Source organism: Sturnira hondurensis, unplaced genomic scaffold (genome assembly GCF_014824575.4).
Source record: "Sturnira hondurensis isolate 20B ecotype Veracruz unplaced genomic scaffold, ASM1482457v3 Scaffold0001120, whole genome shotgun sequence".
Taxonomy (NCBI): domain Eukaryota; kingdom Metazoa; phylum Chordata; class Mammalia; order Chiroptera; family Phyllostomidae; genus Sturnira; species Sturnira hondurensis.
Window position 1 is genome coordinate 7,565,809 of NW_028073751.1, and position 25,589 is coordinate 7,591,397.

Sequence of the window (25,589 nt, forward strand, 5' to 3'; positions counted from 1 at the left end):
TCTCCTTCTGGTATTCCTATTATTCGGATATTATTACGTTTCATGTTGTCTTGCATTTCTCTTAAATTCTCCTCATTTTTTCTGATTCTCTTTTCCATTATTTGGTCTGTCTGGGAGATTCTTTCTATCCTGTCTTCTGTCTCACTTATGCGATCTTCTGCCATATCGATTCTATTCTTCATATCTTCTACTGTGTTCTTCAGTTCAGAAATTGTATACTTCATTTCCTCTTGGCCTTTACTAAGGGTTTCCATTTCCTTTTTCATGTTGGTGTAGTTTGCAGAGAGCTCACTGTAGCTCCCCTGTAGTTTCTGGTAGCTCATTGTAAGCTCTTTGAATTTCCTGATAACCAGTGCTTTGAATTCAATATCTGATAGTTGGCTTGCCTCTAGTTCATCTAATGTTCTTTCTGAGACTTCCTCCTTTTCTTTCATTTGGGGGTTGTTTCTTTGTCTTCCCATTGTTTGTGTTGCTCTTCTTGTTGGCTTCAGCTTCTTAAAGTGGTCTCTTCTGGGTTCCTGGGTTTATGGTGAGAACTTCTGTGGTAAGATGCCTGTGAGACTCAGTGGTGCAGTCTCCTGCAGGTATTTTGGTGTTCTCCACTTCCACCTATTCCTCTTTTTGGCTTCCAGCTGGTCAAACCTTTTCTTCTGGTCTCCCTAGCTGCAGCAGCCTGAGGGGCTATTAGTGTGGCCTTTCTCTCCTCTCAGTGAACTTAGCTTGTCTCGCCAGTGCCCTCCCAAGATCCAGAATGGCGCCACTCTCCCGTGCCCCGCTGAGAGCAGGTTTTTCCCCAGGCTTCCCAACTCTGGCCTGGCGTGAGGGCACGCACTCCCAGCCAGGCTTTCCTGGTCTAGCAGGCTTGGGCTTGGACCTGGACCTTTCCCAGTGCTGTGGCTGCACACACTGGGCAACTCACAATTCTTCCAAGCTGGCAACCACAGCCTGACTCCCGGTGCTTCTCAGTCTGAGCCCAGCTGGGTAGGGATGAATCTGGCAATTGGCGCTTCCCCAGGGGCCCTGTCAGTCTCCTGCAGCACCCGAGGCTGTGTGAGAGCCCACTGGAGTCCCCAGCTGGAGTCCCCTGGTATCGGGAATGCGCACCTCTGGGAATGCGCGCCACCCAGCCCTCCAAGCTGGCAACTACAGCCTGCCTTCCAGTGCTTCTCAGCCTGCGCCCGGCTGGGTAGGGAGGGAGCTGGTGACTGGTGCTCTTCCAGGGGCACTGACCATATTCCGAAGCTCCCCGAGACTGCGGGAGTGCCGGCTCAGGCTACTGGGAATGCTGGGGCCCCTCAGTTCCCCAAACTGGCAAAGGCAGACTGACTCCATGGGTTATCAGAGTTCTCCGGTTTGCTTACCAATGCCCACTCCTCTCTCTGCCACTACAGGCAAACCGATCTCTCCTGGTGTTTTCCAATCTGCACCCTGCTGGTTATAGAGGATTCCGGTGACTAGTTCTTTCATAGGGTTGTCCTTGTTGCCCTCCCTTGGCTCTCAGAGATCAGGGCGGCCCTGCCAGGGCCCTGGCGCCCCCTGCGAAGGGCCCGCAGCCTCTGTGCTGTTCCCTCGTACCTTGCTGATCTGAGGTCCATCTCCTCTCCTCAACCTCTGGTCATTCAGTGTCCGCTATACTCTCTGGGGTCCTGCTGTCCCATATGCTGGGTCCCTGTTGGGTGTTCACTGTGCTCCTCTGCAGAGCAGCCTGGTTTTTCTCCTGCAGGTGAAGGGAAGCGAAATCCTTTGTCCTACTCCGCCGCCATCTTCCTCCTATAATTTGTACTTCTTAATCCCTTTACCTTTTTTTCCCATCCCCTAGCCCCCCTCCCATCTGTCAACCCAGCTAAGCTATCATTCAGAATCAAAGGGCAGATAAAGAGCTTCCCAGACAAGAAAAAGCTAAAGGAGTTCATCATCACCACACCAGCATCACACGAAATGTTAAAGGGATTTCTTTAAGAAGATCAAAAATGTGAACCATAAAGTGGCAACAAATACATATCTATCAACAATGGAATCTGAAAAACAGAATAAACCAACAAGCAGAACACAAACAGAATCACAGATATTTTTACTTTTAAATGAGATGAAAAACAAATATATTCCTATTATCATGGAGTGTATAGTCTACCGGAAAAGAAGAATCTAAATAAACACAATAATAAAACTGAGCACAATCATACAGAAAGTGTGAAGAATGGAGTTCTAGGAAAGAGGATTACAGGGAACCTCATTCCCATCAGAACACTAGGAAAGCTCTCTGAAGGATGGGGCATCTGAGAGGGAACCCAGAGGAGAAGCAGAACTAAGCCAGGAGAATTGTGCAGTAAGGGTACCTCTACCCCTTGACACAACACCCACCCACTGAAATGCTAGTGAGATATGAGTAGTATTATTACCCTCTACACACACACACACACACACACACACACACACACACCAACTTACAAATGCGTTAACTGAGGCTAGGAGAACTGCCAATTCATCCATTTGCCAAGTAAATGGCAAATCTGGGATCAAAGTCAGGCTGGCTCAGGGGCCAGAGTTTTTCCTGCCCTGTCCTGTGCACCTCCTACCTGCTGCTCAAAGCTAATACAGCCAGGAAGCCCCACTTTCCAGCTCCCATTTCAGGCCATGTAACACTGGGCTATTCTCAGAAGACACTGATTTCAGAGCCATGTGATTTTGCTTTAAAATCTCCATATTCAGGGGAAAGAAATGCCAAAAGCTACAATTTTAACTAAGCTCAGTTCCACACTCTCTGGCATTCTGGAAACTCACTCAGTCCACTCTCCATAACACCGCTGCTTCACAAACTTCTCTGGGAAGAAAACATCACCACCAACTTTTTGAATTTTTGGAGACTCCAGAAAAAGCCCTTGGTGTTTTGTGACATACAATCTCCACATCACCTGGTTTCCCAGTTTCATGGGGTTGCTCACTTCCTGAAGATGCACAGGAAGCTGAGTATAAGTCCTTCAAACCTCTAGAAACCCCCAAGCAGAGAGCCATGTTCCTTCCAGGGCAAGCACAGATATGGAGAGACACAGCCCCACATCTACTTGTGGTCATTCAGTTCCCATCGGATGGGTGATGAAAAATAACTGGCGTGCACTGATGGAAACTTCACAAGCCTAACAGCCATTTACATGGTATTTCTAAAGAGTCATTGGAACCCAGAGGTTTGTCCGATCACCAACAGAGCCCCCAATTCTCCCTTTCTTAGTTTGTAATGACTCTAGAGCCAAGACTTGGACCAAATCTCAAATCCCTCTCACAATGGCAATGTGACCATGGGAGCTTAACTGGTGTATCAGAACCTCAGTTTACTGATACCATGTGATCAAAAATTCATTTAGTTTCCTATAGCCTCTTTCATTGATATTCTGCTGGTTTTCACCAGTGAGGCAGTACTGGTTCATAAAATATTCTATACCTGTAGTTTTAATAAATAGCCACAGCCTTGAGCTCTGCAGGGAAACTGTCCCAGAATCTGTCCAAAATCCAGGAACAAAGGGGTTAATAATTGACACATTTGGGACTTCCAGGACCTCACAGCTGGTATTCATTCAGATTGACTGATGCTGAAGACAGTCAAGGTACCCAACAGCATCTATATGCTTGCTCCCCACCATAGATTCTCCCAGGGACCTCCAAGGCTAGCCATGCTTCCTCCATGTGGTCCCCCAGGTGCTGGGGATCCCGTGCTATGCTGACACCCATATACAGCATCCTGTCCACTATGCTACCATATGCCAATATTTGCACCACCTGCCAGAGTGTGTACTGATCTGGCAGAAGTGGGGTGGGGGATGCCTTTGGCAGCACTGCTCTCAGCCCATCTGGACCACAGAGCTATGAGCTATGACTGCCCACCTCAGACCAACGTTCCCTATAATCATCTCTGTGTGGCCCCTCCTGGACATTGCAGCCACCATGAGCCAGGCTCTGAGAGAAGCAGAGAAACAGCAGATGGCCAGGCCAGGCTCAGGCCAATGGCTAGAGACTCCAACTCTCTGGCTGACACTCCCAAGAGAGGAGAATACTTTTTGGAGTCCTATATTACTACAATTTTTCCCATTTCACAGATAAAGAAATTGAGGAACAAAGAGACTACTTGAAATGTGGGCATTCAAATCTAAACCCAGGCACCTCAGTGACAGAGGGAGTGTGCCTACACTTCACCCGGCACCATCTCTCATTCAACATGAAGTACAGATTGAACTTAATTAAAAATGACATTCCAGTAAATGATTTTCAAGGCTTAGTTTACTGGAGAGAATTTGTCCATATAAAAATCATAGGTAAAATTATAAAATCTAAAAGAAAATTTGAATGTAATTTCTTAGTTCAGCAGAAACTGAAAGGAATCTTAGAACCATGAACAATATTATTGATTTTAAAAGAAAGTCTCTACTTTTTAAGATAGTGAGTCACCTAATGACTGTCAACTGAAGAGAGAGGTGAACAGAACTGGACGTGAGTCCGTGTGTCACACCACAGGGTGTCATTTAGCATATGACAGCATGCCATCAGAAGACCACACCAACAACATCTAAACATCAACAAATGACCTGCAAATCATCATCATTTTAATGAACTATGTGCACTACAGCTTTTATTACTTGGTATGCAGTTTTAAAAGTTCAGTTCAGAGAATAAAAAGGAATTCATGTTAAATTTTTATGTGTTGCTCGACATATACATTAACTCATATAGCAGTAATGCTTCTTTAGTATTTTTTAAATCCAAGCCCTGCTTTAATGTACAAAAAAAGATATTTCATAAGTGTATATATAAGAGCAAGCTAGCAAGTCTATGAGAATCTGAGTGTGGTATTCAAGCACTCCTACCTGGCACAAAGCAGCCCTCCTAATCTGGCAATCACACAAAGCCTTGTCCATGGCTGATGGTAGAGCTGTGCCCACAGAATGAAAACATCCAGATAATGTTAAAAACTAAGATAGATGTAGTTCACTTTTTTCTTTCTCTTCTTTTAAATGAAGGAGGGGTGCCATCCCTCTTTGGGGAAATCCACTCTCCCTTTATGTTGTTCTGGTAGAATGCATCAGGATGCTTTCTGTGGCAGAAATTAAGAAAAAAACAAAAAACCTGACAGCTAGTCTCACATCATGAGACAACAATTTCACATAAGGAGAAGCCAAAATGGAAAGAAATTCAAGGACATCAGGTCCCCTGTTCTTCAAAGATCTAAGCAAACTTTCCTGGAAGCAATCTCACCCCAAGCAGACTTTCATTCCATTCTAATTGGCTAAATATTCAGTCATATACACTCTTCTAAACCAAGTATTCACATGGGGAGAGGCATTGCCCCCTGATGCAGATTCATCTAAACAGTCCCTACATTCCAGAGAAGATACCACTTGGGCTTGAATTCCACACTCACTAGAAAAAATCATAAAGGTGGACCATATGGAGGAAAGGGAGTCATTTAACAGATTGATATATAATTATTTCCATTTCTATCAAAAGGCAGCAAAAATTGTCAAATAAAGCAATCACTCATTTTTCAACCGTGACAAAAATGTATACTAGCCATCTAAGCAGGAGGCTGGATCCAAACTGGGAGCTAGATTTGCTGTTTATTTACTGGTCTGTGCAACATCCACTGGCCACCAAGTTACGAATGTGTTAAATGTTTAAAACAAGCTGATCAAATCACCAAGCAAACACAATCTATTCAGAGCAGACAATTAGTGTTGCTACTTGTATCTGAGGGGTATTTATAAATGGTCGTATGGCTTTAGCAATCCATTCAGAGTTAGGGTGGGCTTTCAAAGAAGCTTCTTCATTCAGCAGCTTAGACATTTTCACCAAGGACCCCTGGGGTCTCATCTTTCTTTCTGTCTCTGAGCTCTGCCTACCATGGGGTTGGCTTCAACACCAGACTCCATGCCCCACACAGACGCGACAGCTCAAGCTTTACTTTCAGAACTAAATGGCTGCCTCAGTTTCAGGCCCCACATCCTCATCCTAAATGATCTATGGGGGAAAAAATGGCGGTTCCAATAGCACACAACCAGGTTCTGGGATATTTCATTGTCCTGAAATAAGTCATTCAACTTAAACCCAAATTCATAAGTGCAACCAGGGGAAAGGATACACAGGTTGGCATGGGTCAGTCATACTCTATCTTTTGAATGGTGTGTGGGATCAGTCCCACCCCCACACCACATGGAAAGGGGTATTTCAGGGTATAGTTAAAGGGAGAAAGGGAGAAAAAACAATGGTTATTGGAGTGACGAACATGTTTCCACTGCACCTGTCCTCCACACCTGAGCTCCTCTCTGCATACAGGAATGAATCCAGCAAGCCTCCAGCTTCCAGGGCTATTTCAGAGCTACATTTAACAAAACCACATGACGTGTTTTACTCATTCAACATAAAAGAAAAAGACCTATAAAATGATGGCACATTTTATTCAACCAGGGCCCCAGAGTCATAGTCATGGCACCTGTGGCATCCCGCACCGTTGGCTCGGTTGCAAGTTTTTGTGGCCACAGCTCTCACTGATAAAACATCATGTCAAAGCAGCTTCGGGATTCATGCTCACTGGGCTGTAACCATTGCTAATCAAGCTTGGAGATTAGTTCCTGGCATCAGACACAAAGATGTGAGACAAAAGCCAGCTAAGCGATGAGATGCTGGCCCAGATTGGCATGCGGATCATTTTCACTCAATTTCCCTCTGTTGATAGATCAAAGTAGTCTGAGCACAGCAGTCAACCAGGAGAAAATTCCAAACCCTGCATCTGGCCATCCAGCTCACAGCCACAGCCTGGAGACAGAGTAAAGGACAGAAAGGGAATTCCCAGCTTTCAAAGAGATTATCAAGCAACAAGATAAGAAAAATGTACAAACTAAGATCTGCAGCCCAAATAGGATGTTACTGTTGTAACATGCCAAGTCTGCAGCAGGCCACAAGAATCAGTCCTGCACACTCAAAACATGCCTGGGCTGGAGTCTACAGACATATTTGACCAATTACCTTAACACTTGGGTAAATTCACTTGGTGTCTCTAAGACTCAATTTCTTCTTCTGTAGAATGGGAGTAATAAAATGAAGTAAATAACTTTTGAAGTATCTGCATAATTCACAATTATAGCTTTTAACTGTCACCCAGTGTAATGATTTTGTTAATGACTCCCTACAAGCCATTTTCTACCATGGTCACAGGTAGTAAAATCTGGCCAATTCTGAGCCAATCATATTTCTCTCCCCAATCCCGGGTTGGTCAAAAAGTTCATTTGTTTTTTTTCCATAAGGTGGGATCTAGTACCCCTTGGTTGTCTTGAACGTCATTCAAAAAATTTTGTTAGATTGCATTGTGACAGCTATCATATCAGCATGCATTTAAAAAAATCAAAATTGGTGAATTTTTGCGTTGCCATTTCAATATGGAACATGGAAGAAAACACATGACATTTTTGTTACATTATGCTTTTTTATTTCAAAAGGTAAAAATACAACTAAAATGCAAAAAAAAAGATTTATGCAGCATACAGAGAAGGTGCTGTGACTGACCAAACATGCAAAAGTGGTTTGCAAAGTTTTATGCTGGAGATTTCTTCTTACTAGATGATTGTGGGGGCAACTTTGCCCTCAAGTCTCCCCCGTCTGCCACGGATGAAAGTAAACACTACCAAGACAGGATCTGCTTGGGAAGAAGAGGTGGCCAATTTCTCAGAGGAGAAAGGCCAGGAGCCCCTTCCTCGATGGCTTTTATTGGGTTGTAATATACAGGAATACAGGTGGCAAGGATCAAACAGTAGATAACATTTCAAAGAAATCTGAGGGCTTAGTCTGAGTCAGTGTCTGTCAGGTAAGGGGGTTGCAGAAACTTCAGGAGATATACTCATTTCCTGCTCAGACCCTTAACATATGAATGAAAGCACTCTTAGCAATGCAGGTTTCATAGGACTTTTAGGAATTCTTCCTTATGCTAGATTTACCTTGATACACTCTAGCAAGGCAAGGAGCTGCACCACCTCCTCATCACAGGCTTAAGGGGATTAGAGCCAGGAAGTGCTTCTCCCAGAGGATGTGGGGACTCCAGAAAAGTCAGAATAGCCAGGGGGCACCAGTCCATTGCTCCCTCTTTGTCGCAGTCCCCCGAGTCCTTCCATGATGACCTCCTAAGTGATTGTGTCAGGCTTAGGTTGCCCCTCGCTGTGAGCAGTCTTACATATTGTGGACATTGACCATGCTTTGGGGGCAGGAAAGTAAACTGAGGCAGCATTCACTACCAGAGACAAGCTTTGTCTCCGTGTGGCTCGAACTCCGCAGGTCGCTCACTCAGTCTTAGCCATGGGAGGCAGTTACAATTCCTAAAACCAGGCTGAGAGGTTCCCAACAGACAATGTTCTACAGTCATGTGGACCAGCTGAAATTGGTAGCAATCAAAGAAAAACATTAATTGAGAACAATCACCATTATACCATGTGGGAGATAGCTGACAAAAATATCCAAATCAATAAGTGGCAATGAAAGTGAAAAAAAAAGAAAAGAAAAGAAAATGAAAAATGTGTCTTTTATTTTACAAAAAAAACTATACAAACTTTTTGGCCAAATCAGGATTGAGAAATAGGCCTGAAAGGGAACAATCATGCAGTCAGGCCCCTTCAGAGTGTCAGGCCCAGTGACGTGGAATCTCCTGCTGTGAGCACCCAAACCCACCATTGCACCTGCCAGCACAGAAGGACAATCTATGTGAAGAGATTTAAAAGCAGACATGCAAAGACACACAAATCCTATAATCTTCCATCAATCCTCCTCAATCCCCTTTTCTTGTTTAAAACATGTAAATTGGTTTCTGTTACTTGCAAGCAAAGAATTCCCATGAACCCCTAATATCTAACTTGGAGAGACTTTGAAGATTAAACTAGATAATAATGCTTTGTAAACAAAAAGTGCTACAAAAACTGATAAGGGCAATAAGTTTAATGACTGACAAAGACAGCAGAGCTGGACAAAACACATGTACTGTTTTCTAAACTAAAAACCAAAATTATTTTGGAGAAAAGTATTTTCTCAACATGGAGAGACATTTAAGATAGATCATTAAGCAGATATTCAGGTACGAAAGCAGAAATTATTTACACCCAGGGGTCAGCAAACCTTTTCTGTAAAGGGCCAGATAGTAAATATTTTTAGCTTTAATTTTGTGAGCCCTACAATCTCTGCCACAACTACTCTGCTCTTATACCAAGAAAACAGCCACATGTAACATAGAAATGCATGGGTGTGGTTGTGCTCCAATAAGACTTTATTTATGGACACTGAAATGCACTTTCACATGAACTTTACATATCACAAAATAATAGTTGTCCTTTTATTTTTTCAACCATTAAAAATATTAAGTGTAAAATACATTCTTTGCTGAGGTTATACATATGTACAAACAGATATGTACAACTTTGAAATTATTAGTTTAAAATATTAATAGAATTGATCTTAAGGTGTGGATTTCAAGGAAATTTATTTCCTTCTTTTTTGATCACCTATGTTTTCTATTTTTCTAGTATGGCCTATATTAACAATGATATTTTTTATTATTATTTTTAAAGTAAAAGAGGTGGTGAAATGTAGTTCCAAGACAGAAGAGGCAGGAAAATGGCAGAGTCAGAATGTGTGAGCACCCCTGAGGTCCCTGGAGTGTCAGTATTCTTCCTGGGAACTGAGCTGGATGTGAGTCTCACTGTGAACTGTAACTACACCCATGGATAGAGCAGAGAACCTGTCTGAAACGACCTGCCTAGGTCAACACAGAGCCACCTTACCAAGTTCATTAGCCCATCCTCCAGTTCCAGAGGTTATAGAAAGAACTCCACAGCCTGAAATCAGTGTTTTCCAGAAGAAAATAAAAGAAGTCAGTAAGTATAACTTTTTCTTTTTGGACCCAGATGATCAATGAGAAGTTGGTTTTCCTTTTTAGAAGGGAGCTCAAGGGATCATCCACTCAAACCCTCAGCAGTGCCCCAATGCCTCCACGCAGCAACCCTTCCAGTTTGCAGCCTGCCTCTGCCCCTCTGAACATTGTGTGCAATGCAAGTCAACATCTGTGGTTCATCTCCTACCTGCCAGGCACTGTGCTAGGTGCTACTGAAAAGATGTGCTCCGTCCATCAACAGCTGCAGGTCCAGTTCTCAATGTCAGTACTGTAGGTGTTCAGTTTAACACATCTAAAATAAAAATAGTAATAAAAATGGTGCTGTGGTCCTGGCACCCATAGTCTCATTTTAAGTCTTTACTTTACCTGTGATGCATAATAACCACAGTTGAGAAAATGAGGATCCGAAAGGCAGAGTGACTTGCCCAAGATCCCCAGGCAAAGCCCTGGGAGTCTGTCACAGGTCTGACCCCAAAGGAACCAAGCATCCTTAGCATGCAAGTAAGCTCTCGGGAGCCTGTCAGAAATGCAGAGCTTCGGACCCACTTCCAGACCTGCTGTTTCTGAATTTGCATTTTTGACAAATTTCCAGGGAGTCGTGTGCCCAGTAAAGTCACTGTCCTAAGAAACTAATTCTTCAATTCAAAGGAATGAGAGGAAGGAAACAAGATGCAGTAAGTGCTTGTGGGCCAGAAACCATACCCCTTTAATAATTATTTTTCTTTTACCCACACATTTCCTCTGATTTCATACCCACTATATTAATATATAAGTGAGGAACTTGAAGTTTGAGGAAGTTAAATAACTTGCCCAAGAATGACAGCGAGGAAGGGGCAGGGCCAGGATTTGACCCCAATGACCCCTTCTTACTTTCCTGTCCTGGAATGGAGAGAGTTGGAGGACTACATAGCCAACTTGGAATAGGACTCAGTTAACCTTCAAATTTGAATTCACCACTTATGTTGGGAAGAGAATAATTTCCCTATTATAAGCTTAAGGTTACAAACTTCACTAGGGGACCATAGGTATAGAATCCTTCATTTCATCTGCCAGAAATGAGATTTTATTTTTTACCCCTGCTAAATTAGAATGTGTAATTTCCTTACAAGATTTATCCACAAGGTGCTGAAATGGCGGCCTTTGGAATTGACAAGTTCCTCATCTCTAACCAGAGTGGGAACAGAACACAGTCTCTGGGCCACTACTAAACCCACTGTCGGTTAAAAAGAAATGGAAGGCTCTGAATAACACTGAGAAATGTTGGATCTTTTCAGAACAAAGAAAGACCAAACAATTATTCAAATCAAGTTTAAAAAAAAAGTAAGGCTTACAGGATGATTTACATCAAATGTTATCTGTTGCAGACTCTGTCCAGCAGAGTCCGCCTGTTGTGGTTGACTATGAGAATCAATGCACAGGCATCAACAATCCTGTGTGGAAAAAGGAAACAGGCACAGCTGCTCTCTCAAGGGGAGAGTGCCTGTGGTGCCTCAGCCACTCCCTCAAGAGGGGAGCGCCCCGACTCTTGTCTAGACAGGCTTTTGTTGTTTTCCCTGGGTCTTACATCAAAAAAAGATTTATTATCTATCACATAGAACATTATTGTCTACATTCTAGGTACAATCAAGGAAATAAAAATAACATATAGAGGGGGATGGCAATGAGCTAATTAGCCCTGTCCTTGGGAGAGCTCACACAGGCCTTGGAAGTTACTTTGAAGATAAACAATACACATTTGTTGCTTTGGACCAGGGTGAGGGAGTTTTAGCAAGAGCAAGCCATAACAGTCTGTAAGCATTTTCTAGGCCTGATTCCCATGGGGGAACTCGGTTTGAAGGTCTGGCTCCTGCCCACCACTTCACACCTGTAGGTTTTCCATACAGAGCTGAGTCACATTTGCCAGGCTAAGACAAACCAGTCCCCTACAGTTATCCCTACATCAAATGATAAGGGATATCCAAAACCATAAGGAAGGAGAAGAGGCTGCTGTAGGCAAGCAAGAGACAGAGTCCAAGAGACTGCTATGCACCCTCACCCCCTACATACACATCCTGCCTTTCCTTTTGCCTGTTTTGTTCAAGGCTGTATTCCTTTCACCTCAAAAGGTGTCTAGCCATAATAAACACTCAATAAATAGTTGGTAAATAAATAAATAAATGTACAGTATCAGGCAATGATTATTAAGTATATCAAATATAGATCCAGAAAATCTGAAGCCTTCTACAGGAGCACATGGGTGGTAAGGAGCACAAACCTAGAGCTCTCTCTTCTAAGTAAAATCTGACTCAAAGAAAAAGTATCATCACTAAGAAGAAAAACATAAAATTTTGAAAATCTCTGGTACAATTGAAAAAGATTAATTAAGAAAGAAAAAGATTCTGAGTGTCCCTATTATTAGCCATGTGACCATGAGCAAGTTTCTTAACTTCTCTGAGCCCTAGTTTAATAATTTATTTAAAAGCCTGTAAGTTTGATTAGATTATTTCTAAGGTCCCTTCCACCTCAAATATAATTTTATTTCATCGTTTAATTGCTAACTGATTTCATTTTTTCTTTTTTCTTTGTATTTTTTCTGATTTGTTCTCACTTCTTTACAATGAGCATGTATTTCTTTATAGAAAGAAAAGGTCTATTTTCAAAGACACATAAATTAAGTTAAACTTTAAAAAATCCCTACCAAGTATTTCCTGCATTTGCATTGCTTTTAACAAAAGCTAGAAGAGATGTTTTCCACGTTCTCGCCTGGGGAGAACAGAATTTAAAGTCATGCTGTAGGGAGAGCTGGAGCCTTCAATAGCAAGTAATGTTTAATCTGTTCTATTTCTGAAGCACAGAATAAAACCAAATAAAAAGAAAAATAAGCTACTGCTTCACCAGTGCCAAGTTTCCTCACGCATAAATAGAGACCCATCCAGAAAAAAACAGCCTTCTCAGTCGGGTGGGACAAATCCTTGTGTGCTTTTGTGGAAAATTCCCCCAGCAAACTGGCTTCAAGGACACTGTCTACAGCTGCCTCCACGTATGGCCAAAACACTACACAAAGGTTGTGAGACACCATGAGCTCTGCTGAGGCAAATGCCTGAGTGAGAAAAAGCTATCACTGATCCCACAGAACAAACATGGTGGACAGTTCTTCAGTTGATTGCAAGGACATCATGAGCAAAACCAGTGTAAGAGAAGTCTGAGTTTAGACCAGTCACTTCTTTATGTCTTTTCCTGGTCCAAAAACGCCCTCCCCGCCATCCTACCCACTGTGCATTTTAGTAGTTAGTGTCAGGTTCTGCTTCTTCACAGGTCTATGGTTAATCCTCTCTCCTCCTCCTTCCCCCTTACTCAGGAAGGGACCCTAGCTACAATCACTCCAAAATGTAAATAATGATGTGATTTCCTGTGATATCTCTCCCAGATGAAAATACTTTAACGGAAACAAAAGAATAATTTCCTACTGGTAGAATCTCTGATTTAAGTGAGATTGGTGGCAGGTATCAGGAGCACGGAGATTGTGCTCCTAAATTTTAAAAAAAAAGACTACATACTGTTTGATTTCATTTACATGAAATATACAAACCACACAAATCCACAGTGACAGAAAGTATATTAGTAGTTGCCAGACTTGGGCAGAGGGACAACTCACAGGTATGGGATTTCTCTTGGGAGTAATAAAAATGTTATGGAAGTAAATCATGGTAATGGTTGCATAACTGTGAATATATGAAATTCACCCTTTAGAAGGGTGAGTTTCATGGTATTTGAGTTGTATTTCAATAAAGAATACATTTTCAAAATAACCAAAAAAAAGTTGATACATGTGTGTCTGTATATGATAAAAGGATGCCCAGAAAACTGTTAAAAGTGGTAGAAAGAAGTGGAGATGAACATATAAAATAAAGTAAAAGGAGAGGGTTTTTTTCTATCTAGTTCTACATCATTTGAATCATATGGTTTGACTAATTTACAATTAGAATGTATTAATTTATCACTTAATTTAAAGTAATAAATTGTGTATAAAAATGACAACAAAATTTTTTAAATGCAACTTAAGTAACTAAAAGAAACATTTGTGTTTGATTTTTGTTAGTTCACTAAGGTATTAAGATCAACAGATATAGAAATGAGAACATTTCAGGGTAACATGTCTCTTTCTTAGTTCATTTGCTCTTCAGAGGCTGAATTTATTCTCCTCCGTGGTACAAAGACTTTTCTCAATTCATAATGGGTTTCAACATTATACTATATTAAATCTATACTGCCAGCTCCCAAGTAATCACACAATAAGAGTAAGCATAATTAAAGTTCACAGAAAGCAAAGAACAAATCTAACACTGCTATATTTTCTTACTTTTATTTCACCAGAAAGTGCAAAATAAAATGCTCAAAATGCAACAGTGAAAAAGTGGAGGCATTCTTTATGGATTATATATGATCATCACTTAGAAAAATCAATACACTCTAGAGACAAACTATTAGAAAAAGTAAGAGAGCTTAGCAGTGTTGCTGATATAAGATTGACCTACGAAAATTCGCAGTATTTCTCAACATCAGCAATAACCAATTAAAAATATAATGAATAATAAGATATGCAACAAAATATGAAATATTTAGGAATTAAGCTAAGCAATAAAATTCAACATTAAAAATAATTATTAAATCTAATACAGGACATCAAAAATCATCAGAAAAAGCAAAAATTATAATAATTTTAATGTAAAACTTTCCATTACTAATCTATGAATCCCCAATTTAATTTCAACTTGAACACTTTTGAAAAATTCAAATTATTTATTCTACTTGGAAAAATAAAAGTCAATGCATAGCTAAATCAGTTTTAAAACAGAAAACTAAAAACCTGGCCATCAGATATTAAGACACACTCTACAGCCAAATTAATAGAAATACAGGCCAATAGAACCGAATATAAATCTTAGAAACACAGTAGTGAATATAAATGCAAATAAATATTTAAAAAGATATTTAAGAGGAAGGAAGAAGGTGATGGAGTAGGACTGAGCAGATTTCCATTTTCCAGACACATGGGAGAAAATCCTGGCAGATATATGGCGAAACAGCGCAAACAGCCAACAGTTCCCCCGCATTTATGAAAATAAGAGATCAGAGACTGTGATGGACACTGAAGGACCAGACAGTAAGGAGACAGCTGCAGTAACCTTAATCTGACTGCCCAAAACCTCACTGCTTTCTAGATCCAACTCACAAACCCTCCCTCCCCAACAACAGACTTATCTTTTGTCCATCCTTTCTTAAAAGTGGCAAGTTGGGGCCCTAGTTGGTGTAGCTCAGTGGATTGAGCGTGGGCCTGCGAACCAGACGATAACGGTTCAATTCCCAGTCAGGGCACATGCTTGGGTTGCAGGCCAGTTTCCCTGCAGGGCCCAGTTCCCTGCAGGGGATGCCCGAGAAGCAACCATACATTGATGTTTCTTTCCTCTCTCCTTCCCTTCCCCTCTAAAAAGATAAATAAATAAAATATTTTTTTAAAAAATGGCAAGTTGGGTTGAAGATTACGGTTAACACTATATATAGCCTAAAGATCTTCTATCTCTTCTCTACCGGCTGTGACTGTAAATATCATAAAATACTCTCTCCCTGTCATAAACTATTTTGCCTCCCCTCCAACTGATCACACACACACACAAAAAGGAGTAAGTGGAAGCGGAGAACATCAGGATACCTGAAGGAGACTGCACCACTGAATTTCACAGGTATTTTACCACAGAAGTTTACACCATAAACCCAGGGAGTCAGAACAGATCAGTTTAAAAAGCTAAGGCTAACAAGAAGACTTTCACAACCAATGGGAAGACAAAGAAATGATCCCCAAATGAAATGAAAGGAGGAAGCCTCAGAAAGAATGCTAGATGAAATAGAGGCAAGTCAACTATCAGATATTAAATTCAAATCACTCGTTATCAGGAAGTTCAAAGAGTTCACAATGAACTACCAGAAACTACAGGGGAGCTAAAATGAACACACTGCAAACTATACCAACATGAAAAAGGAAATAGAAACTATCAGTAAAGGCCAAGAAGAAATGAAGAATACAATTTCTGAACTGAAGTACACAGTACAATAAATCAAAAGCAGGATTGATGAAGCAGAACATCGGATCAACGAGTTAGAGGACAAAGTAGAAAAAAACTCCCAAAAAGAGCAACAAAAGAAAAAGAGGCTCAGAAAAAATGAAGAGGGATTAAAAGAAATGCAAGACAATATGAAACATAATAATATCCAAATAATAAGAATACCAGGAAGAGACAAAGAAGAACACGGGATAGAAAATCTATTTGAAAAAGTAATGAGGGAAAACTTCCCTAATTTGATGAGACAAAGAGTCACACAAATCCAGCAATCACAGAGAGTCCCAATCAAGAGAAACCCAAACAGGCCCACTGTAAGACACATCATAATTAAAATGGCAAAATTCCAAGACGAAGAGAGAATCTTAAAGGCAGAAAGGGAGAAAAAGGAACTAACATACAAGGGAGCCCCAATAATGTTAGCTCTGACTTCTCAATGGAAACACTCCAAGCAAGAAGAGAATGGCAAGAAATATTCCAAGTAATGAGAACCAGAGGCCTGCAACCAAGGCTACTTTACCCAGCAAGGCTCTCAATCAAGATAGAAGGCCAGATAAAGAGCTTCCAAGACAAAAGAAGTCTAAAAGAATATGCCTCTGCCAAACCAGCTCTGCAAGAGATGCTAAAAGGACTGCTTTAAGGAAAGGAAGGAAAAAAGCGAGACAGAGAGGAACACGGGTACAAAAATGGCAATGAATAAGTACCTATCAATAATAACATTAAATATAAATGTATTAAATGCTCCAATCAAAAGACATAGAATAGCTGAATGGATAAGAAAGCATGACCCACACATACGCTGCCTACAAGAGACCCACTTCAGGACAAAAGACCTACACAGATTAAAAGTGAAAGGCTGGAAACAAAATTTCCAAGCAAAGGAACAAGGGGAAAAAAAAAAGCCAAGGTAGCAATACTCATATCAGACAAAATAGACTTCAAAAAAGGGGCCATAAAGAGAGACCCAGAAGGTCATTTCATAATACGCAAGGGAAGAATCCACCAAGAAGACATTAGCATCCAATATATATGCACCCAATATATATGCACCCAACATAGGAGCACCCAAATATATAAAATAATCTTAGAGGATTTCAAGAAAGATATTAACAGCAACACAATCATAGATGAGGGTTTTAACACCCCACCATTAAAAACGGAGAGATCTTCTGAACAAAATATCAACAAACATATTGTGGCATTGAACAATGCCCTAGATGAAATGGACTTAACTGATATACATAGAGCCCTTCATCCCAAAGAAGCTAAATACACATTCTTTTCAATTGCACATGGAACATCTTCAAAGATAGACCACATGATAGGGCACAAAACGAGCCTCAACAAATTCAAGAAAATTGAAATCATACCAAGCATTTTCTCTGAGCACAAGGGACTGAAATTGAAAACCACCACCCCCCCAAAAAAAACAAAATCATGGAGACTGAATGGTATGCAATATATTAAACAACGAATGGGTCAACAATGGAATTAGGGAAGAAATAAAAAAGGTTCTGGAAACAAATGAAAATGAACTCACAACAACCCAAAATTTATGGGACACAGCGAAGGCAGTCCTGAGAGGGAAGTTCATAGCAATACAGGTTTATCTAAAAAATATAGAAACGTTTAAAACAAATAACCTAACCCTATGCCTAAAAGAACTCAAGGAACAACAACAAAGGGCCCAGAGCAAGTAGAAGGAAGGAAATAACCAAGATCAGAGCAGAATTAAATGACATAGAGACTAAAAGCACAATTCTAAGGATCAATGAATCCAGGAGTTGGTTTTTTGAAAAAATAAACAAAATTGACAAGCCATTAAGTAGGCTCATCAAGAAAAGAAGAAAGAGGACCCAAATAAACACAGTCAGAAATGAAAGAGGAGAGATTGCAACTGACACCACAGAAATAGAAGAGATTGTAAGAAACTACTATGAAGAACTGTATTCCAAGAAATTTGAAAACCTAGGTGAAATAGACAAATTTCTAGAAAAATATAACCTTCCAAAACTCAATGAAGAAGAAGCAGAAAGCCTGACCTCACCAATAAGAGCAAATGAAATGGAAGTCATAATCAGAAATCTCCGTCCTGGCTGGTGTAGCTCAGTGGATTGAGCGCAGGCCTGTGAACCACACGATTGCGGTTCGATTCCCAGTCAGGGCACATACCTGGGTTGCAGGCCAGTTCCCAGCAGGGGACTCATGAGAGGCAACGATACATTGATATTTCTCTCCTCTCCTTCTCTTCCCTTCTAAAGATAAATAAATAAAATCTAAAAACAAAAACAAAAACAAACTCCTGACACACAAAAGCCCTGGACCAGATGGTTTCACAGTAGAATTCTACAAAGCATTTAAGGAAGAGCTAACCCCTATTCTTCACAGACTATTCCAAAAAATCCAAAATGGTGGAAGACTCTCAAACTCTTTTTATGAAGCCAACATCATCCTAATTCTAAAACCAGATAAAGATACAACAAAGAAAGAAAACTTCAGGCCAATATCGCTTATGAACATAGATGCTAAAATCCTCAACAAAATAATGGCAAATCGCATCCAACAACACATTAAAAAGATAATACACCATGACTAAGTGGTATTCATTCAAGGGACGAAAGGATGACTCAATATTCGCAAATCAGTAAATATAATACACCACATAGACAAAAGGAAAGACAAAAATCATATGATCATATCAACAGATGCAGGAAAAGCTTTTGATAAAGTACAACAACCATTTATGATAAAAACACTCAGCAAAGTGAGAATAGAGGGAGCATTCCTCAATATAATAAAGGCCATATATGAGAGACATACAGCCAACATCATACTCAATGGGCAAAAGCTAAAAAATTTTTCACTAAGATCAGGAACAAGACAAGGCTGTCCACTTTCACCACTTCTATTCAGCACAGTATTGGAAGTTTTAGCCCCAGTGATCAGACAAGAAAAGGAAATAAAAGGCATCCAAATCAGAAAGGAGAAAACAAAACTGTCATTGTTCACAGATGACATGATAGCGTACACGGAAAATCCTATAGACTCTACCACAAAACTGGTCAATCTAATAAATTAATTTGGCAAAGTGGGATGCAAAGTCAACATCCAGAAATCAAGGCATTTTTGTATATTAACAATGAAACAGCAGAAACAGAAATGAAGAAAAAAACCCATTCAATATAGCAAAAACAAAAATAAAATTCTGGGAATAAACCTAACCAAGGAGGTAAAAGACCTATATACAGAACACTACACAATACAGAAGAAAGAAATCAAGGAGGACATAAACAAATGGAAACATATACCATGTTCATAAATTGGAAGAATTAACATCATCAAAGTGTCCATACTACCCAAAGCAATTTACAGATTCAATGCAATACCTATTAAAGTACCAATGGCATATTTCACAGACATAGAACAAACACTTCAAAAATTTATATGGAACCATAAATGACCCCGAATAGCAGCTGCAATTTTGAGAAAGAAGAACAAAGTAGGAGGGACCACAATACCTGATATCAAACTGTATTACAGGGCCACTGTAATCAAAACAGCCTGGTACTGGCACAAAAACAGGCACATAGACCAATGGAATAGAACAGAGAGCCCAGAAATAAACCCAAATCTCTACAGTCAATTAATATTCGACAAAGGGGGCAGTAACATAAAATGGGGTAAAGATAGCCTCTTCAACAAATGGTGTTGGGAGAACTGGACAGCTACATGCAATAAAATGAAACTTGAGCACCAACTTACACCATACACCAAAATAAATTCAAGGTGGATAAAATACTTAAATATAAGCTGTGACACCATTAAAATCCTAGAGGAGAACATTGGCAGGAAAATCTCAGATATTTCACACAGCAACATTTTTACTGATGTGTCTCCTAGAGCCAGGGACATAAAGGAAAAAATAAACTAATGGAATCTCATCAAAATTAAAAGCTTCTGCATGGCTAAAGAAAACAGTATTAAGATAAAAAGAGAACCAACTGTATGGAAAAACATATTTGCCAATGATACCTCAGACAAAGGTTTAATCTCCAAAATATACAAAGAACTCACACAACTCCGTTCTAAGAAGAGAAGCAACCCAATTGAAAAATGGGCAAAGGACTTGAACATACATTTCTCCAAGGAAGACATACAGAGGATCCAGAGACACATGAAAAGATGCTCAATATCTCTAGCTACCAGAGAGATGCAAATTAAAACCACAATGAGATGCCACTTTACACAGGTCAGAATGGCTATCATAAACAAAGCAACAAACAACATATATTGGAGAGGTTGTGGGGGAAAGGGAACCCTAATTCACTGTTGGTGGGAATGTAGACTGGTATGACCACTATGGAAAACAGTATGGAATTTCCTCAGAAAACTAAAAATGAATATTCCTTTTGACCCAGCAATTCCACTGCTAGGAGTATATCCTAAGAAGCCTGAAACACCAATCCAAAAGAACCTATGCACCCCAATGTTCATAGCAGCACAATTTACAATAGTCAAATGCTGGAAGCAACCTAGGTGCCCATCAGTAAAGGAATGGATTAAAAAACTATGGTACATTTACACAGTGGAATTCTATGCAGCAGAAAGAAAGAAGGAGTTCCTACCCTTTGCAACAGCATGGATGGAAATGGAAAGCATTATGCTGAGTGAAATAAGCCAGGCGTTGAAAGCCAAATACCATATAATCTCGCCTTTAACAGGAACCTAATCAACAAAACAAACAAGCAAGAAAAATATAACCAAAGACACTGAAATACAGAACAGCCTGACAGGGACCAGAGGGGAGGGAATTTCAGGGGAAAAGGGGAAGGATTCACAGGAAGAAGTATAAAGGAAAAATGGACAAATACTAATGTGGGGTGGGGGGAATGGGAGGGAGGTGGGGAGCACTAGGGGGGTGGGCTGGGATGGGAGTAAAAGACAGAAAACTGTACTTGAACAATAATTAAATTAAAAAATAAAAATAAAAAATAAAAAGATGTTTAGGGGAGGATGTTAGGAAAACTTGATTACTAAATGGAAGAAAATAAAACTAAATCCTCTTATTAAACTACATAGAAAGGAACACTATAGATTTAAGATAAAAAGACAAGAGAACTAGAAAATTAACTGAAGAAAATATCTTAGACTTCATTTAAAAAAAACAAACCGCATTTAAATTAAAGCACATGGTGTTGGGCGGGTAGACATTGGATTGGGTTAAGCTCATTTAAGGAAGTGTGCCTCTCGGTGGGCTGAGGATAAAGACGGTGCCTAAATCATAATCACTTGACAGTTTTTTCAAACAATCTATACAGATTAACTGGAAGAACAAATAAAACCAGATAAGACTTGTTGTAAGTATAAGACAAAGGACTGGCTCCCACTGGAAGTGTTAGTGGACAGTGAGACAAGTCCAGAAAAACTGTGGGATAGGCAAGAAGGGATTGTCCCTTTGAAATGGGCCTCTGCAGCCCGAGACCAGAGAAAGGCAAACTACTGCACGTGGGCTGGGTGCAGGCTGAATAAGCAAAGGAATTTACCAGGCTTGTCTTGGGCACAGACAAGTGGGGATCTCCACCATTCAGATTACCAAGATCTTAAAAGTTTATTTGGCAGCCTAAAAGGGTTCAGTCACATGCACCACCCCACTGATGTGGACGCTTAGCTCTCTCAAGGCTGCATCTAGAACACGGCTCCAGCTGGGGGCACGGAACTGGGAACTTACACTCCACAGTCCAGAAAGCAAAGGAGGAGCCTCCTGTTTTATTGCCCCTTCCAGACAAGAGTCCACCTGTGGCCCTCTCCGGCCCTCCTCCAACACAGGTGTGGTTGCCTACAACTGAATTAGAACCTACCCCAGAAAGAGAAAGTCCATACCAACTATGGCATAGAAACAACTACAGGGAAGAGATTTAAAGGGTGTTCAGGACCCAAAGCAGCAGCACAACATCTGAAGGGCATAAATACATGTTAGACTCTGGGGCGGGGAGGACAAAGGAGTGCGTGAAACAGATTTGATATCCTACAAGACAAAAGGAAATTTTAAAATGGTAGGATGCACAGCAACTTTCCCACTGCAGTATCACATGAATGAAACTGCACTTCACAGACAGGAAAGGAAACTTCTGAACTAAATCCTTACAGCCTTCCCAATTTGTCAATTTGATTTACAAAGTAAAGACTCCGAAATAGTCTATTTCTACACAAACGTGGAAAAATAAAATTGAAATTGAAATTTGAAATATTTAAATGGGTGAAAATACTTCCACACCACCCCCAAAACAACAACAAAGCAGAAAAAAATTCAGCACAATATTCCAAACTGAATTCAGTATTTTCAAGCAAGTATGTGGGAATATGAAAAACACTTTGAACCAAATGGTCAAAATCTAAGGAACAAAAATGGACATAAAGAAGAAAATGGAAAAAATCAGGTCAGAGTTAAAAATTAAATCACAAGTTGCCCTAGGAAGATAATATTTGAATGAACATTTAACAAACAGAAATAAATTACCAAAACAAGCCCTGGCTGGTGTACCTCAGTGGATAGAGCACAGGCCTGCGAACCAGAGGATCACGGTTTGATTCCCAGTCAGGGCACATGCCTGGGTTGTAGGCCAGTTCCCTGCAGGCCAGTTCCCAGCAGGGGATGCACAAAAAGCAACCATACATTGATGTTTCTCCCCCTCTCTCCTTCCCCTCTAAAGATAAATAAATAAATAAAATCTTTTAAAAAAATAAAAAATAAAGTACCAAAACAACCAAAATAATAAAAATAAGTAAAATATAAAGAAAGTCAGAAAAAGTAGTTTAAATGAAAGATAAGAAAAGGAGACCCAAGAACATGTAATTGTACTTTCAAAAAAAAACAGAACTAAAACAAAAGAAAAACCAAACAAAATAGAACTATTCCTTCAAAATATAATCTATTACAAAGTTCAAGAAATCAAAGAAAATCTAAAGATTTTTATTTATTTATTTTTAGAGAGATAGGAAGAGAGGGAGAAATCAAAGGAGAGAAACATCAATGTAAGAGAGAGTGAACCCACACCCCAACCAGAGACTGAACCTGCAGCCCAAGAATGTGCCCCAATTAGGAATTAAACCGTGACCTCTTGTTCTGTGGGGTGATGCCCAACCAACCGAGTCACACTGGCCAGGGTGTATTCATAGAAAATCTGAATCTACAAACTAAATGGCCCAGCAGGTAATTGGGAAAATTTACCCAGAATGATCAACCACAGAATATCCTAGTGTTAAATAGTTAGGCTTAAAAGTAAAAAAAAAAAAAAAAAAAATCTTAGGTTTCTAGGTAAGCAAAAAACCCTAAAAATTTTAAAATAGCAAGAAAATTCAACTGTTGTCAAGCCTCCCAAGATCAACAAAGAAATTAAGGCCAAAAAAAAATTTAAAAAGCAGCATTTGCAAGAAACACATGAGGAAAAATGTGAACCAAGGATTTTATATCCAGCTAAGCTGTTCTTTAATATCTATTGTGACAATAAATAAAAAGTAATATGAAAAACCATTTACACATGCAAAAACTTGGACTATACTATGTTCATGAGTCCTTGAAGAACCTGCTAAAGGATGAACTTCATCCAACCAAGTTACAACTGAGGGAATTTAGGCACATTAATATATTTAATGTTAGATTTAAGACTAGAACAAAAATGAAGACAAGAGTAGAATAATATAAATTGCCATATGTTCTTATAAAGTAAATATAATGGGAAGAAAGAGTAGAAAAGGAGGGAGAGGGAATGTGGAAAGGAGAGTAAATTCAATGATGTTACATAGAAGTAGTTCTCAAATTTTTTGGCCTTGGAAATCCTTTGCACTTCTAAAATTTTTGAGAACCTCAAAACATTTTTGTTTATTGAGTTACATGTGTCAACAATTTCCATATTAAAAATTAAAACTGAGGAATAGAACAGAGAACCAAGAAATAAACCCAGGCCTTTATGATTAATTAATATTTGACAAAGGAGGTAAGAATGTATAGTGGGGTAAAGATAGTCTATACAATAAATGGTGTTGAGCAAATTGGGCAGGTATGTGCAAAAAAATTAAACTAGACCACCTTCTTACACAATATTCAAGAATAAATTCAAAAAGGATTTAAGACTTAAATGTTAGACTCAAATTCATGAAAATTCTAAAAGAAAATATAAGTAGTAAAAACTCAGACATTTCTTGTAGCAATATTTTTTCTGATATAACTTCATGGGCAAGAGAAACAATAGAAAAAAAATAAACAAATGGGACTACATCAAACTAAAAAGTTTTTGCACAGCAAAGAAAACCATCAATGAAATGAAAAGAAAACCCACTGAATGCAAGAACATATTTCTCAATGATAAATCTAATGAAGGATTAATATCCAAAATTTATTTAAAAACTCATACAACACAACACCAAAAAAACCCCAAACAATCCAATTAAAAAATGGGCAAAGGTACTGAATATCCACTTCTCCAAAGAGGACATACAGATGGCCAACAGACATCTGGAAAGATGCTCAACATCACTAACCATCAAGAAATGCAAATTAAAGTCACCATGAGATATCACCTCACACCTGTCAGAATGGCTGTCATCAATAAATCAACTAACAAGCACTGGATAGAATGAGTAGAAAAGGGAACACTCTTGCACTGTTGTTGGAAAGCAGCATGGAGTTACCTCAAAAAATTCAAAATGGAACTCCTTTATAACCCAGCAATTCCACTTCTGGGAATATATCCAAAGAAACCAAAAACACTAATTTGAAAGAATATATGTATCCCTATGCCCATTGTGGTGTTATTTACAATAGCCAAGATTTGGAAGCAGCCCAACTGTCCAATAGTAGATGAGTGGATAAAAAAGCTGTGGTACATTTACACATGGAATATTAGTCAGCCATAAAAAAGAAGGAAATCTTATTCTGAATGACAGCATGGATGGACCTGGAGAGCATTAGTTAGGTAAAATAAGCCAGTTAGAGAAAGACAAGTAGCATATGATTTCACTCATATGTGGAATCTAATGAACAAAATAAACAAAATACAAACAGACTCATAGATAGAGAACAGACTAACAGCTGTCAGGGGGAGAAGGGTTAGGAAACTGGGTGAAAAACGTAAAGGGATTAAGCAAGAAAAAAAATCTCATACACACAGACACCAGTATGGTGATTACCAGAGGAAAAGGGGTGGGGGAAATCAGAAGAGGGTAAGGGTGGGATGGATGGTGATAGGAGATTTCACTAGGGGTGGTGAACTCATAATACAATACGCAAATGATGTATTATAGAATGGTACATTTGAAACTCATATAATTTCATTAACCAATGTCACCCCCCAAAATGTAATAAAAAATAAAAAATAAATTAAAACTGAAAAGTTATGTATTTACTTACATAAACATAACAATAATAACCCTATTACATGGTAACATCAATATTTTTGTTAAAAAATCTTTTTTTCCAAAAATACAGTGAAAAGAGTGACATTTTCATTTTTGCAAATCTCTCTAGGATCTGGCTTAATAGAAGGCAGCTGGATTTTCAGAAGTGTTTCACACATTTTATTACACAT